Source organism: Sabethes cyaneus, chromosome 3, assembly GCF_943734655.1.
Source record: "Sabethes cyaneus chromosome 3, idSabCyanKW18_F2, whole genome shotgun sequence".
Classification (NCBI taxonomy): Eukaryota; Metazoa; Arthropoda; class Insecta; order Diptera; family Culicidae; genus Sabethes; species Sabethes cyaneus.
In genome coordinates, this window is record NC_071355.1 from 68,051,027 (window position 1) to 68,068,903 (window position 17,877).

At 38.1% G+C, this 17,877-nt stretch overlaps 1 protein-coding gene across 1 annotated transcript in view; it reads left to right on the forward strand.

Annotated features, from left to right (window-relative positions):
* Positions 1–17,877, forward strand: part of LOC128741864 (T-box transcription factor TBX1-A) — a 67,419-nt gene that overhangs the window by 26,158 nt on the left and 23,384 nt on the right. The window lies entirely within an intron of this gene.

A 17,877-nucleotide genomic window follows, 5' to 3' on the forward strand; every position in this document is an offset into this window, starting at 1 on the left:
GCGCACCCCACATTTCTGTGAAAACTTCCATTTTTGCGGCAAATTTTTATCTTTATGAACACATTTAGGAAAATATGTATACATAGAGCTATTTATTTGAAAATGCAATGATTTGTAAGAAAAATATGCGGTGCGCAAAATTAGGAACCATGTGCAGAATTAGGTGCGGTATGGGTCATTCCATGGGATACATATTTCCAGTCCAAATTTTTTTTTCGACGAAATATTTTTTTTCACGTTTTATGCCAAAAAAATCGATACGTATTTTTTTATTTCGATGTTATTGTTGGAAACTTCTTCTTCTTCTTCTTCGGCATAGAGCCGGGGTGGCTCGTGCTGTTTCAAGCATTCGTCTCTATTCAACTCGGTCTTGGGTCACTCGTCGTCAATTTCCTAGTCGTCTCAGAAGTCGCAAATCGCTTTCGACCTGGTCGAGCCATCGTGAACGTTGGGCCCTCCTGTTCCCGGTGCCGGTAAGTTTGATGAAGAGGACTATTTTCGTCGCACTGTCGTCCGGCATCCTTACAACGTGTCCGGCCCACCGCGGTGGGCTACGGTACACCGTAGCCTGCTATCTTTCGCTAGATGTACGATGGGAGTCTCTCCTGTAGCTCGTGATTCATACGCCTCCGCCACTCTCCGCTTTCAATTTGTACTCCGCCAAATATCGTCCGCAGCACTTTCCGCTCGAATACGGCAAGGGCGCGTATGTCCTCCGTGAGCAGCGTCACGGCTTCAAGTCCATAAAGAACTACCGGTCTAATAAGGAGTTTGTACATTGTTAGCTTCGTGCGGCGGCGTATGCTTCTTGATCGTAGCGTTTTACGAAGGACAAAGTAGGCCCGATTTCCCGCATGGATGCGCCGCTGGATCTCCTTACTAGTGTTGTTGTCCGCGGTCACCAGCGATGCCAAATACACGAACTCCTCTACCACTTCTAGTTCGTTGCCGTCAACGGTTACCATCCGTGAGAGACGCGCGTTTGTTTCCTTTGAGCCTCTTCCTTTCATGTATTTGATCTTCGACGCATTTATTTTTAGCCCAATTTTCGAAGTCATTTGCAAAGCCTAGAAGTTGGCTACCATTGGTAAAAATCGTACCTCTCGTTTCGATGCCCGTTCGTCGGATCACCCCCTCAAGAGCGATATTGAACAGCATGCAGGATAAACCGTTACCTTGTCTCAACCCTCGCCGCGTCTCGAAGGGACTCGAGAGTGTCCCAAAGATGCGTACGAAACACATCACTCGATCCAATGTAGCTCTGATCAGTCGCGTCAGTTTGTCCGGAAAACCATGTTCGTGCATTATCTGCCATAGGTTGTCTCGATCGACTGTATCGTATGCTGCTTTGAAATCAATAAAGATGTGATGCGTGAGCACGTTGTACTCCCGACATTTCTGCAAGATCTGTCGGATAGTAAAAATTCGGTCCGTAGTTGCGCGAGCCCTCATGAAACCCACCTGATAATTCCCTACAAAACCTTGTTCTATCGGTGACAACCGGCGTAACAGGAGCTGGGAGCAGGGATACCAGATTTGCAGATTTGTCTGCAAATTGCAGATTTTTGGAACGGTCTTGCAGATCATTATAAATTTGCAGATATTTGCAGTTTTTCTGACTTTTATTGTTTTGGTGCAGATTTTTGTTCGAAGCTCTTTAAACTTTCACAGACTTCCTAAAAAAGTTTGCAGATTTTCGCAGATTATTTTTAAACCAGAAAATTCGAGTAGACGGAAAACTGCTCGATTGTTTCGGTTTTCGAGCAGTTGCAGACATTTTTTTTAGAAAATATGGCATCTCTGGCTGGGAGAGTACCTTGTAGACGGCGTTTACCAGCGTAATACCGCGATAGTTGCAGCAGTCTAGCCGATCACCCTTTTTGTAGATGGAACAAACCACTCCTTCCATCCATTCCTCTGGTAGCTTTTCCTCCTCCCAAATCCTCGAAATAACCCAGTGTAGAGCCTTTGGTAGGCGGTTCTTCCCAGCGATTGGAAACTGCAAGATATAATTTTTCAAATGCTGTAAACAGAGTTTCTCAATAACTAAAAAATAACTTTGTACCGGTTATATTTACTATTCCTCAGGTTTTTAAAATCTGTATACCAGTATCCTCTTGATTATTTTTCAAACATTCGTCTATTATTCTCGAATAAGCAAGCAAAATTTGGAAATAGAAAAATGAAAACGTTGCAAACTATGAATCTTTATATTCAGCCGCGTACGTTAATTCTAGCGAATCAGCAAACGAGCGCACTTCAACGGTACGTCACCCATAACATCATCAAAGGCGGCGTATTCAAGAAGCTGCCGGTGTGTTAGTACTTCAAAAGAGCGCAATCGTTCGCTCGCACTATCGCGCGGTTTTCTCCAATTGCAGCTCACGGTAGTAAACACCAGCACCCACGCGAACTTCGTGCAACAAACCGTCGGTGTAACAGACTACATAGTCGGAAATTTTCCTTTCCATGTAACCTAACAACCACTCCCCTCTAGTAGGAAAATACCTTGAGAAAGTCCTATACGAAAAAGTACGCATGAGCGTTACATCGCAAGAGCAAACTTGTCCTCAGCAACATGTACGACCACAATCGAGTATGACCACTGGAACCGTCCACAGACTGCCAAAGGCCAATCGCGTGTGGTGGATAAGCACATATCTATGCCTGTTACTTCAGGTGGGAGTGTAAATGTTTAATATTGAAAATAGCTTCTAGGGCGGCAGTAGAAGTTGTAGTAAATGCTCCAGACATCGGTATTAAGCACATCTTTTGAATGGTTTATCTTTGTTTTGTCAGTCACAACTTACCCCCACAACCCTACGTCAGTATTCGTTTGAGAACTACCGTGTACAACCAGTGTATGTATTTGGGTTTAAGCCACCAATAGTTACCAATTGCTCGTCTACATTGCCCGAAGGCCATGCACGCCATTCGGATCGACATACTCCAGCGTGAGCTCCATTGGTGCTTCTACGTTTTGAAATTAAAACGATAGATGTTTTGTTCGGATTTACCGTAAGTCCAGATTCTCACGACCGCGTTTCCACAACGCGTAAAGCGTAATACCTGCTGCATTAAGTCAAATAATGTGATCAAACACATTTTAACTATTAGGATAAAATAGTCATCAGCAAAACCATATTCCCTTTTGACGAACCTTCATTTGGCAAACTCTGGCCTAGACCATTGAGTTTCCTCAGTAGCCCAACCGCCATAAGGTTCCATACATAAGGCGAGAGAACGCCACTTTGTGGAAGCAAAACCTGGGAGCTACATTCCATTTTCAAAACTTGACCTTCTATTTATATTCTACAGGCTTTGCAGCCAGCTGTTAAAGTACAGCAAAATTGCGGGACCAGTGTCACGATCCTCGGGCGCAGCGACCACGGGAAGAGGGGGGGCTTGGGGGTTCAACTCCCCCAGTAGCTTAGAGATGGAGTGGTACTTACAGTTTTAAGCTCCATTCAACTTCGGTTATTCGCCGCCCATTTCCCAGACTTCTCTGAAAACGCAGTTAAAAATTTTTTTAAAAAAATTAAATTTTTAAATTTTAAAAAGAATTTAAAAAAATGTCGCTTTAGATTTGGTCGATCCATCTCGCACGTTGAGTCCCTCTGTACTGGGTGCCGGCGGGGTTGTTGAATAAAACTATTTTCCTTACTTCGTAATTTCTCCGTAGCTAACCGACTCTCGCCAAATGTACGTCGGTAATCTCCCCAAGCTGTGTCTATTACCATTGATTCATACACCTCCGCCACTCTCCGCTTTCAGCTTGTACTGTACTGCACCAAATATCCGCAAGAGCACGCATGTTCTCCGTGACCATTGTATAATCCAGTGATGGCCAAACGGCGGCCCGCGGGCCGCATGCGGCTCTTGGACACACTCAAAATAAATTTCACGTTGAAATCATAGGAAAAGTTATGTGAATATTTTCCATCCAGCTTTCCTGTACTATTTACGTGATTTTCAGGTAGTTTGCACGCATACTAATGCGTTAACGTGAAAATCAGTTAGATGCTATTATTTTTTCCAATAACAGTCAGCTGAAAGTCACGTAACTGCTTGTAGAGAAATTTACGTGATTTTTCACGTGGAAAGGACGTGTAGATCATTTGGAGTGCATGACTCTTGCGGCCCGCGGACTGGTTTGATGGATGATGGACGGGAACTATAGGTTAAATTTATTAATGTCAGAAGTCATTTCGGGCCGCGGATCTATTGAGGACATCTGATTTAGCCCGCATTATGCTTATACCGTAGCCACCAATTTTTTTTTTTTTGTATGCCAGAAGGGCATTGGGTTAAAAGGCCACTGCGACAGCCACCAATGGTCTAATCTATGACAACTATCGCTCTAATTGAGGTTTGTACATTGTTAGCTCCGTACGGCGGTTTCTGCCCCTTGATTGTAGCGTTTTGCGAAGGGCAAAATAGGCTTGATGTCCTGTTTGGATCTCGTTATTTGTGTTGTTGTCTGCGACCACCAGCGATCCCACATACACGTACTCTTCTACCACTTCTGGTTCGTTGCCGTCAACGATTACCGTCCGCGAAAGTCGCACGTTCGTCTCAGCTGAGCCTCTGCCATTCATGTGTCTTCATGCGTCTTTGATGCGTTTCTCAATTTAAGCCCAATCCTCGTAGCCTGAGCGCCGTAGCAAAGTTTCTGGTTTTAATATCAAAGTCACCTGCGTAGCCAAGTAGTTTACTACCTAAAGGAATTGCTGGAAATCAAACCCCTCGTTTTGACATCTGCTCGTTAGATCACCTCTGCAAGAGCGATGTTGAAAAGTATGCGGGATGAGCTGTCAACTCGTCTTGATCCTCGCTGCATCTCGAAGAGACTCAATGCTATGGAGAGATGCCATTTTCACAGATATTTTCATACGCATAAATTTGGGAACCACCAGTTATGTCAGTTCCTATGAGTCCTGGTTCTACCAATGTGTCTGATAATTAAAGTACTTCATAAACTATGTGTATTATAGAAAAAATATACTAGCAAAATTAAAAAAAATAAATAATAGGGTTCCAAGTTTATGCGTGTGAAAAAATCTGTGAAAATGGCATCTATGCTATGGACTCTCCCAGCAGATTTTAACATTTGTCTTTATTATTGTGAATTGAAGAACACTCAATTTCAACCAAAATAGCTTTTACCTGAAAATAATTTCTTATTTCCTAAATAAATTCCTTGAAGCTAGGCTTTATCTGATTTTTTGTATACCGCCCCAAACATTTCTAGCTACGCCCCCGCTACGATTCTATTGTTTCTAATAGCCTCTCCCAGTCGAAACTCCAACATGCGATGCCAACTGCGAGGCTTCGTCACGCGGCACAATGAATAAAACGAGCTTGGGTAAAAATTGCCGAGGGCACGAACGTTGTTGACGTACAACTACAAATAAAGATACAATTCGGCTTATCATTTTTCAAACGTTCAACAGTTCGTTACCCAACTTAATGACTCTTAGAGTGCAATTAATTCTTCACTCTGAGAATTGCTGTGTCACGTCAAAGGCACAAATATTCCATCTAGGGTACGGGAGGGTATCGTCAGCAGGTTTCTAAATTCAGCCTATTTGCCTTTTCTTTCGCCAATAAAAATGCTTTGCCGACCTACAATTTTAAATGGTACAGTTGGATTTCGATTTTGGCATGGTTCGTTTTTGGCATGGTTCGATTTTGGCACGGACCGATTTTGGCAACAAAAGTATTCGTTTTTGGCAACACAAAAAATTATTTTTGTAAAATGTTAAAATAATCGGTTTATTTGAAATTGATGTTATTTACAATTACTAGACTCATGATTCAAATACACTGGTATCGTTTTTACGCGGTTTTACTCGACTGTTTTTCAGTGCATTTATGATCATACGCGGTTGTTTCTATGCGGATTGTGGAATTTACACAGTTTTTTATGAGGTTTTGATTTACATGATTCGTAATCTTAACGTAAAAAATGACTTCAGCGTACATACATGATACAGCCCGGACTCGATTATCCGGGTGCTCATTTTTATTTTCAGCCCGGATAATCGAATCACCCGGATAATCGAATCACCCGGATAATCGAATACTCATTTTTGGTACAAATTTTTTTTTGGTATGTCAAGTTTTTTGACTTTTAGGTATCAGAAATGTCTTATTTATTATTGATCTATCTTCCCAAGAGTCAGAAAAATCCTTTCTTACGATTTTTTCCACTGATGATTTTTTTTGGTACAATATTATTTTTTGTATGTTATGTTTTTCAATATTTAGGTATTTTAAATGTTTTTTTATTATTGATCAATCTCCCCTAAAGTCATAAAATTCCTTTTTTGCAATTTTTTTACTACTGATTACGATGATGATGAAAATGATGATGGTGATTATGATTTTTAAGTAAAAAAATTGATTTCATCATCGCAGGATTTATTTTTGTTTTTTTCGCCGATAAAAGGGATATAAGAAAGGAATTTTGTAGCTTTAGGGAGGTTAATCAATGCTTGTCCAGCTGGAACCATCATGTAGCATGAAAATTATAACATTTGGGCTTAAAATAAATCAGCGAAAAAAAAATTTTTTTTTCACCCGGATAATCGAGTCTAAAAACCCGGATAATGGAATCCCCGGATAACCGAATCGCCGGATAATCGAGTCCGGCCTGTAGTTCTCTAAAACTAAGCAAATACAGTGGTATTCCGATTATATCTACTCCTGGTTTAATCTACACCCGATTTTAGGTACCCCCGATTTTGTCTACCATTTTGACCCGGTTTTATCTACCTTTTTTTTAAATTGTTATTTTAACCACGCGGCATGAAAATTCGGAAGATTTCATGGATTTACGCATAACAGAAAATATTTCTTTGTATTTTATAGTTTACTATATGGTATCTGTGGTGTGTAATTATACACAGAAAGGGTATAGTAATGCTGAAGTCAAATACGCAAAGTAACTTCCATTTATTTTGTAACGCATAATTTTAACATTTCGCAATGTTCCTTTGTGAGATTTTCTATACCGTAACGCTTACGAGCACACCTCGTCTCCGCTAGGAACTATGGTTATCACCTTTCTTTCCTTTTAAATTCTCATCTTTTGAACCATTGAATCGATTTTAATGATTTTATTACAAAAAATTGTATTTCAATGAGCTTTTCAAAAAAAAACAATAAACTGACGTTCAAAGTTTTTTATGATTGCAATAACATTTTTTTAGAAAACCCTTAAAATCACTTAAAACATTTAAAATATTCGTTATCCATTTTTTTTAATAATACATTCAATGGCAAACTAGTTGTTTATCTATACCTATAAAGAAGGATTTCTGTCTGTCTGTCTGTCTGTCTGTCTGTCTGTCTGTCTGTCTGTCTGTCCTGTGTTCCTTATAGAATCAAAAACTACTGAACCAATCGGCGTGAAAATTTGCATGTAGAGGTTTTTGGGGCCAGGAAAGGTTTTAGTGATGGTTAGAGAACCCTCCCCCCACTAAGAGGGGGGGCTCCCATACAAATGAAACACAAATTTCTGCATAACTCGAGAACTAATCAAGCAAATAGAACCAAATTTGGCATGTGGGTGTTTTCGGTGACAAGAATTTATGCTAGGGTAATTTGAGACCCCTCCCCTCTTTATAAGGGGAATTATAACTCCTCTCCCCTTCAAGAGGGGGGGTTTCCATACAAATTTCCTCATAACTCGAGAACTAATCAAGCAAATGGAACCAAATTTGGCATGTGAAAGTTTTCGAGGGCAAGAAAAGTTTCTATGTTGAATTAGGACCCCTCCTCACTTTAAGAGGGGGGCTCCTGTACAAATGAAATACCAATTTCCTCATAACTCGAGAACTAATCAAGCAAATGAAACCAAATTTGGCATGTAGGTATTTTTGGAGGCAAGAATATTTTCTATGATGAATAAGAACCTCTCCCCACTTTAGGAGGGGGGGCTCCTATACAAATGAAATACAAATTTCCTCATAACTCGAGAGCTAATCCAGCAAATGGAACCAAATTTGGCATGTAGGTGTTTTTGGAGGCAAGAATTTTTTCTATGATGAATAAGAACCTCTCCCCACTTTAGGAGGGGGGGCTCCTATACAAATGAAATACAAATTTCCTCATAACTCGAGAACTAATCAAGCAAATAGAACCAAATTTGGCATGTGGGTGTTTTCGGTGACAAGAATTTATTCTATGGTAAATTGAGACCCCTCCCTCTTTATAAGGAGAATTGTAACTCCTCTCCCCTTTAAGAGGGGGGGCTTCCATACAAATTTCCTCATAACTCGAGAACTAATCAAGCAAATGGAACCAAATTTGGCATGTGAAGCTTTTCGAGGGCAGGAAAATTTTCTACGGTGAATTAGGACCCCTCCCCACTCTAAGAGGGGGGGGGGCTCCTGTACAAATGAAATACAAATTTCCCCCTAACTCGAGAACTAATCAAGCAAATGGAACCAAATTTGGCATGTAGGTGTTTTTGGAGGCAAGAATTTTTTCTATGATGAATAAGAACCTCTCCCCACTTTAGGAGGGGGGGCTCCTATACAAATGAAATACAAATTTCCTCATAACTCGAGAACTAATCAAGCAAATAGAACCAAATTTGGCATGTGAGAGTTTTAGATGGCAGAATTTTTTTTCTGTGGTGTATTATGACCCCTTTCCCTTGTAAGAGGGTGGGCTCCCATACAAATGAAATACAAATTTCCTTATAATTTGAGTACTAATCAAGCAAATGGAACCAAATTTAGCATGTAGGAGATTTTTGAGTCTTGAATTTATTTTATGATAGTTAGAGACCTCTCACCCCTGTGGTAGGGGGATATGGACTCTCATACAAATAAAACAGAAATTTTTGCGAAACTCAAAAACTAATCCAACTCGAGAAATTCGAGACTCTTCCATAAAACATTAATCAATAACAAGACCACAAAAACTATCTATAGTAACACTAGATCATTCAGGACGAGCCGGTCGCGAGTGTTGCCGGTGACCCGCCGTCGGAAGCGCCGCCCACTGGGGGGCTTGCAAAACTCGAGATAGTGACAAAGATCATCCGAGATTCATGATTTATGTACAACACAGGTTAATTTGTGGCAATACGAAGTTTGTCGGGTCAGCTAGTATACGATATAAAAAAACAGATGTGACATTTTTAGTTTTTGAGATAGTCTTTTTTTTAAGAAATAAAGATACGAAAATGTAATGAACTCGCATGGCGTTTTATTTTAGAGACGCACTTCTTTGTCAAAAAATGCTTTTATTACTAGTAAAAACAAAAACCATGCGTCTCCATTGTATTCTCGACACTTTTTGAAAACTTAGTTTCTTTGGTTTACACACCATGTAAACACAAAAAGTGAATGTTTTCAATGTTTTTGCGATAATAAAAAAACTGGGTTTCAGTCCAATATTTGTTCTGAAAAGCTTATTAAAATCTCATCTTGCTTTCCATTTGGTATTAACATCATTCAAATCGGTTCAATAGATCAAAAGTTATGAATTTTTATAGAAATAAAGGTGGAAAAAATGGTAACTTTTGGGACCACACTGACTCAGAAAAGAAAACCCTAAGTACCAAATAAAAATACGGTTCTAAAATTTACTGCAAAGGAATAAAGTACACAAAATTTGAATAAAATCGGAGCAATTTTGAAGTTCGATATGTCTTTTTTCATAATATGCTGAGTTGACGTGCATTATGGCCAATGGCTTATATGAATAAAATGAGCCCTATGCGCAAAATTACGCTGAAATAGTACACAATTGAAGAAAATGGTCAACATTAACAATATTTTTCGTTTATTTAAATTATTTTGGAGCAATTTATTTTTCCCCAAATTAGTCTACTTTCTAAATACAGTAATGACCCGATTTTATCACCCCCATGATGAATTTAGGGGTGACAAAAACGGGACAGTGACAAAATCGGGTATTTTTTCAATTTTTATTTTTTTGCAGATAACTTAGAACGAACTACATATATTTCATTCTGATCACTTTTAGGACCTTTCGCACTTCTTTCTACCTCTCTGTGGACATTTGTCACCTGTGCTGTGAGGTCCCACAGGTATGAAAACACGCGTTTTTTAATTGCGCCGAAATGGTTGATTATACTGGTTAACTATGTTCATAGAAATTTCATAGCGTAAAAAGCTCTTTCTTATGGTATGAACCATTCTTTGATTAATCCTCCTAAAAGTAAGATAGAAAATTTATTTTTCAAGCAGTAAGAGATAGAGCAAAACAATGTTCTACAAAATTTTTGAGAAGATTATTATAAAGAACTTTGCCAAAGAAAGTGACCTTCTAGCTATTATAGTTGTGGAGATAAGAAACAACTTTTGTGAAAACTCCACGATAATCCACACAGCTCTTTTCACAGTATCTAAACACATTTGGCATGTTTCAAAATGATTTTCAAACTAAGCTTTTGATAAATCAAAAGCGTGACAAAATCGGGTAAAAAACGTGACAAAATCGGGGGTGACAAAATCGGGTCAAAAACGTGACAAAATCGGGGGTGACAAAATCGGGGAGTGACAAAATCAGGTTACCACTGTATATCTACCAAAAATTTTCGGATGGGTAGATAAAATCGGTAAACCACTGTATTAGTGTTTCGGTCTATGTATCTCAATGTAGGATAAGCTGTTACTAGTTATTCCACTAGTTATTGCGCTCGACTGACACGTTTAAAACTTTCTAGAATAGAATACATTGAAGTCGCTTTTTACGCGGTTTGATTTTCAGTAAAGGTAGTAAACTTCTTGCCTACGCTGGTGACTTTGATGTTAAAGCCAGAAGCTTTGATACGGCGGAAGCGATTTGCGATAAGCTGAAAGCAAAGGCTAGGAGGAGAGGGCCTAAAATAATCACGTTGAAGATCAAATAAATAAATGACCCAGGCTCAAACGAGCCGAACTTCAGAGACACCTGGGAAATAGGCGACGAGTAACCCGAGAGCGAATTGAATGGACCTCAAAACAGCACGAACCACCTCGGCTGCAAGCTGCTGACGACCACGACGACGAGAAGGAGGAGGAGGGTCATCCTACCAGTCCCGTAAATTTTCTTGTGCTCTAAATAGCTGGCTGTGAAGTTTCAATCTTGAATGTGGAGAACAAATTTTCCTTTGACGCCGCTCCTGAAAAACCACGATTTTCAAACTTTATGTACCTTTTTCTCAGAAACTACACAACGTATTGGAACAAACTTTTTTTTTTGTTTTGTTGGTAGTAACTTGGCAAAGACTTCTATAAATTTTGAGGTTTGTAAACGTAACACAGCCTGAAAAAAAACGAAAAAGAAGAAGAAAAGATGGCTGAAAAAATAAAATTCTGTCTTCCGTTTCTTTTTTCTCTGGCTGTGTTACGTTTACAAACCTCAAAAGTTATAAAAGTCTTTACAAAGTTACTACCAACAAAACAAAAAAAAAGTTTGTAAAAAGTTATAAAATGGGGAGATAATTGTCATGTTTATAATCTACATGTTAAATACTATCCTAGTAACTATCCTATATCATATTGTGTGTTCAATCACAAGTGGTGACTTTTCAACACTATTAGAATTGCAATATATACTATTATTCTGATTTCTTATGATTTGTTACGACAATTAAGATTATTTAGCAGTAGGGATTACAACCTAAATGTAAGGGAAAAAAATATAAATCTTAACCTAATATCTAACCTAGCTAACTTATGATCTATAAAGAGACCTAATCATAGCAATAGAGGATTGCAACGATTTTTGACGGAAATTTGAAATAATTTTGTTTGACATAGTTTCTAGGGTTTCAACACCAGTAAGTCTATGTAATTCTAATGTACTAAACCAAGGAGGACGCTTCAAAATCATTTTCAAAATTTTATTTTGAATCCTCTGAAGACTCTTCTTCCTTGTAATACAACAACTTGACCAAATCGGAACGGCATATAACATCGCCGGTCTAAAAATTTGTTTGTAAATCAATAGTTTATTTTTCAGACAAAGTCTAGAATTTCTGTTAATAAGAGGATATAAACATTTCATATATTTATTACATTTTGCTTGAATACTTTCGATGTGGTCTTTAAAAGTAAGTTTTTTATCATAAATTAATCCCAAATATTTAACTTGGTCAGACCAACTCAAAGCAACTCCATTCATCTTGATAATGTGATTGCTATTTGGCTTAAGGGAAGAAGCTCTAGGCTTATGAGGAAAAATAATTAATTGAGTTTTACAAGCATTGGGAGAAATTTTCCACTTTTGCAAGTATTTGGAGAAAATATCCAAGCTTTTCTGCAGTCGACTACATATGACACGAAGACTTTTTCCTTTTACGGAAATGCTTGTATCGTCGCAGAATAACGACTTTGTGCAGCCAGCCGGTAATTCAGGAAGATCAGATGTGTATATGTTATACAGGATTGGGCCCAAGATCGAGCCTTGAGGCACACCTGCTTTAACAGGAAATTTATCAGATTTAGAATTCTGATAGACAACCTGTAAAAATCGATCAGTTAAATAATTTTGTAAAATTTTTACAATGTAAATTGGAAAGTTAAAATTTAGCAATTTCGTGATTAAACCTTTATGCCACACACTGTCGAATGCTTTTTCTATGTCTAGAAGAGCAACTCCAGTAGAATAGCCGTCGGCTTTATTAGCTCGTATCATATTAGTAACTCTGAGCAATTGATGAGTAGTGGAATGCCCATGTCGAAAACCAAATTGTTCATCTGCAAAAATGGAATGTTCAGTAATATGTGACATCATTCGGTTAAGAATTATTCTCTCAAATAATTTACTTATGGATGGAAGTAAACTAATTGGCCTATAGCTTGAAGCCTCCGCTGGATTTTTATCTGGTTTCAAAATAGGTGTAATCTTAGCAGTTTTCCATAAGTTAGGAAAATATGCTAATTTAAAACAGTTATTAAATATTTTAACCAAAAGTTGATAAGCGATTTCAGGGAGTTTTTTAATTAAAATGTAAAATATCCCATCGTCACCAGGAGCTTTCATATTCTTGAATTTCTTGATAATTGAACGAACCTCATCCAAGTCAGTTTCAAATACTTCATTAGGTGAGACGTTATAAGTAGAAATTTGATCATATTTTTGAGAGACATCGTTTTCAACTGAGCTCACCACGTTCAAATTTAAATTATGAACATTTTCAAACTGCTGAGCAAGTCTTTGAGCCTTTTGTTCATTTGTTAATAGAATATGATCGCCATCTTTAATTGCTGGAATAGGTTTTGATGGTTTCTTCAGAATTTTTGACAATTTCCAGAAAGGTTTTGAATAAGGCTTCAACTGCTCAATCTTATTCGCAAACTGTTCATTCCTCAAAGCAGTAAATTTTTGTTTTATCTCTTTTTGTAATTCTTTATAAATAATTTTCATAGCAGGGTCTCGAGTTCGTTGATATTGACGCCTACGTACATTTTTCAGCCTAATAAGCAATTGAAGATTGTCATCAACAATTGGAGTATCTAATTTCATTTGGACCTTCGGAACAGAATTGTCCCTGGCTTCAATAATAGCACTTCTCAAAGCTTCCAAAGCTGAATCAATATTGGTTTTACTTTGCAAACTTACTTCATGATTCAAATGATTCTCAATATGAGACCTGTATCTTTCCCAATTGGCCTTGTGATAATTAAACACAGATTTAATAGGGTTTAAAATTGTCTCATGTGATAAACAAAAAGTGATTGGGAGATGATCCGAATCAAAATCAGCATGAGTAATTAACTCGCTGCACGCATGACTTTGGTCGGTTAGAACCAAATCAATTGTAGAAGGATTTCTTGTAGAAGAAAAACATGTAGGCCCATTTGGACATAAAATGGAATAGTATCCAGATGAGCAATCATTAAAAATAATTTTTCCGTTAGAATTACATTGAGCATTATTCCATGATCGGTGTTTAGCATTAAAGTCACCGATAATTAGAAATTTTGAGCGATTCCTTGTAAGTTTTTGCAAGTCGCCTTTCAGAAAATTTATTTGTTCGTTTGTACACTGGTAAGGGAGATACGCAGCCGCAACGAATAATATTCCAAGTTCCGTTTGAACTTCAATCCCCAAAGCTTCAATAACTTTTGTTTCAAGATGAGGAAGAGTGCGATGTTTAATTTGACGGTGGATAACAATAGCAACTCCACCGCCAGAACTTTGAATTCTATCGAACCTATGTACCACATAGTTGGGGTTATATTTTAGTTTGATATTTGGCTTTAAAAAAGTTTCGGTAATAACTGCAATGTGCACTCTATTGACAGTTAAAAAATTGTAAAACTCATCTTCGTTCGCTTTTAATGAACGAGCGTTCCAATTTAGAAATTTTATAGAATTATTTAAAGTCATTGCTGAACTTCAACTTCATTACAATTTCATATGTATAATTTGTTCCAATTCGAATAGCTTCGGTCATGGAACTTGCTTGCAACAAAGAAGTCATTAGAGTAGACATTGCTTGTTGCAAAAATAAAAGTTTATCCTGGGTAATCATACCTAGGTCGTCATTAATTGCATCGTCCCTAGGTGGCCCAGGATTAATGGTTTTTTTGGAACTGCCTGGAATAACAGGTATGTCCAAGTTTCCGGCTAAGACCGAAGCATATGATTTACCTGACCTAGCTTGTACGGGTAGGTAATTCACAGGTTCTGCACTAACTACCGGTGGAATTTGCTCACGCTTAGGATTTTGTTTACCCTGATTTCTTCGCTGTAAAATAGCGATTCTAACAGGGCAATCAAAAGAATTACTTTTATGATTATTACCACAATTTGCGCATTTAAATTGGTTTTGCTCCTTCACTGGACAATCGTCCTTTTTGTGTGAAGGACTGCTGCAAATCATGCACTTGGAGTCCAAGTGACAATTTTTTGTGCCGTGACCATATTTTTGACATGAGCGACACTGAGTTAAATGAGGAATATTTCCTCCAAACTTTTTGTATAGTTCCCACTTTACACGCACGCGAAATAAAACACGTGCCTTTTCTAAAATATTTAAACTATTTACCTGATTTCGGTTAAAATGAACCAGGTAAAATTGCTGTGAAATGCCTCCGGTTTCCCGAATTTGACGTTTTTTCTTCATTTGAATTACTTGGATAGGGGAAACGCCAAGTAATTCCGTTAATTCAAATTTGACCTCATCAACGGATTGATCGGTTGAGAGACCTTTTAAAACAGCCTTGAATGGTCTTTCATTCCGGCTGTCGAATGTATAAAACTTATACAACTTTTCAGTTAAATACTGAATAAGCAAATTAAACGAGTCTTCCGTTTCGGCCAGCACGCGACACTCGCCTCTACGGCCGATTTGATAATTGACCTTAGCGGTAGGAACTCGCAAAGAAAGTTCCTTCCGAAAATTTTGAAATTCGGTAACATATACCACAATAGGTGGAATTTTACCCCTTTTGTTAACGATATTTTTTTCATTAATAATATTAGTATCTCCGGCTTCTTGCTCGGAGAGAACGGAAAATTGATTTTCACTAGCAACGCTAGAATTTAGAAAGGGTATATCCCTCTTTCTCTTCCCGAGGCGAGCTTTCTTACTTCGACCTGACATTTGGCGACCTGACATTTGGCACGGTCTCGATTTTGGCAACATAGGTGACACGCGTTTGTTGCCAAATTCGAAATCCAACTGTATAACCATTTTCTCAAAACTGTAAGTAATCTACCATTTTGTATTCAAAGAACGTCCAAACCGCCTGTTCTTGCACTAGAACTAGGTCATAGGTCGAGAAAATAGATGCCATCGCTTAATGGGTCGAAAATACCCTCCCGTGCTCTACCTTGTTTTCATACAAGACTTCAGTTTCGATATAAATTATTTCAGCATTTCGAAATGATCGGTTGTAAGAAAGGGATGGTTGCTTTTCACTACGAATACATTTTACGTTCAGGACATCAAGTTCGTCTAGGTTCAATGTTCAATCGATATTATCGTAAATACCATCGAGGAGAAGGGCTGCGTTTAACACTTTCATAAAACCATTTGAATACACGACATCAACTCGGTCTAGGCTTAATCGAAACAAATGATCTCTGAGTTGTTAGAGAGCTGAATGACCCTTCAGGTTAAAGGCTCTATAACAATAACCAAACCCAAAAAATCTGATTTGCTGGACGAGGAAACGCTCACTTGTTACTAAAAACTAGTTAATCGAGCAAAATGGCAATGGCAAGCAAAAGCTTACTTACATGTAATTGGTTGATTCGCTAATTGTTCATGCAAATATTTAGAGATATTCCAATGAAAAATGATTGCGTTATAAGCGTGTAAAACGTAACCATTTTTCGTTACATGTTTTTTTCGCGTACTTCTAAAGCACCCCTCCAATATATAAAACAAAAAGTCCTCTACTGCCATGTTTAGCGCCACAACTTTCTTCGCTCTCTGAATCCGAAGTTTAAAGAAGTACTCCGGAAAAGTTACTGTTGGCTCACCGTGTCGCATTACTTTCTCGACAGGCGTGTGGTAGCTGTCAGCAGCCATAAATGTATAGCCTGATTCGAAGTACTTGCAAATTGATTACCTTCTTATTTTTTTTTCTTCTGTGTTCAGTAAAAGCATCAAATAGAGGAATAGATTCCAATTCTTGTTTTGACTTATGCCATTATCAAGCCAAAATGTGGCTAGCTCGTTATGTTACATGCTGATCTTCCAGCGGTAGACTCGTCTCATACACACGCAATGACTGGAAACATTTAGACATAGCTACTGAGCGGTCCAAAGCTTTCATTGAATGCTAACGACCGCTTGTTCAATACGATTCACTTCAACCCTTCCATACGAGGAAGCTGGATAACCTGTAATTTGAAAACCAATAATAAAAAAATCACCTTTTGAAGATCCACAGCGAATACGATTTCCGTTGGATGGAATTTGTCTCCGTACTTACGGTAAGCTGACCGTGAAACTGTTGCGAAATGTAAATGTTCAACATGCGACTTACAATCAATACATACATTGATAAAGCTATTTTCTTCTATGTGTCCGAATGCATTCTGATGCAGCGTAGCAGTGACACATGTTTTGCACTGTTCTTGCCCAAGTTTTACCGGCGAAATATTCATTTGCGTCATTCAATGACTTTTAAGTAGAACGAGTAGTTTACTTTCAGGACAAGGTTAGCAGAATGTTGGTAGTTTTTATGCATAGAAATTGCTGTCAAATCGAAAGAAAGGTAGTATTGTTTTGGTGCGTGTGCTCATCGGTAGTGTGACACTATCGGGTTATAAGAAAATATATGAGATACCACTTTCATTTTAGCACTGTTTCTCATAATCGTTTTTAATACAACGAATGCAATGTAATATTTCTAAAAATAAATAATAATTAATATAGATAGGTTTTTCATAACATAACATTTAATCTACCCGCAATTGTCTTGACAACCAATAGTATTTAAAAAAAATTACTACAAACTCGTACAATTTTCCTGTTAATCAACCGAAGATTCAAAATATAGGTGAAGTTCTTTTTCGGGTCGCTTGCAGTTTTTGCGTCAGGGCAGTCCAACAATGTAAATAATCTATAATGGACCTGGGATAATATCATATATTGCATTGTTCATTTTATGCAGGGGGAGGATGTGGCATCCTGGTATGTATAGCAATTAAAAAATTTGCCTTGAATGTTAATGATCTATTATTTGGGTAGCTGCCTGTAACCGCGTACACCGCTGGCACAGAGAGTGTCGGTTGACAGCTTCCCGCGTAAATGGGATGAAGTGGGTCAGTTGGTGTTAGATGTTGAACCGCAGGACATCACAACACCATCCAGTGTAATAAAAGCATTTTTGCTTTGCATTTCCATTTTTGTTTAGATAAATTGACTGCTTGTGATTGTTTTATGCT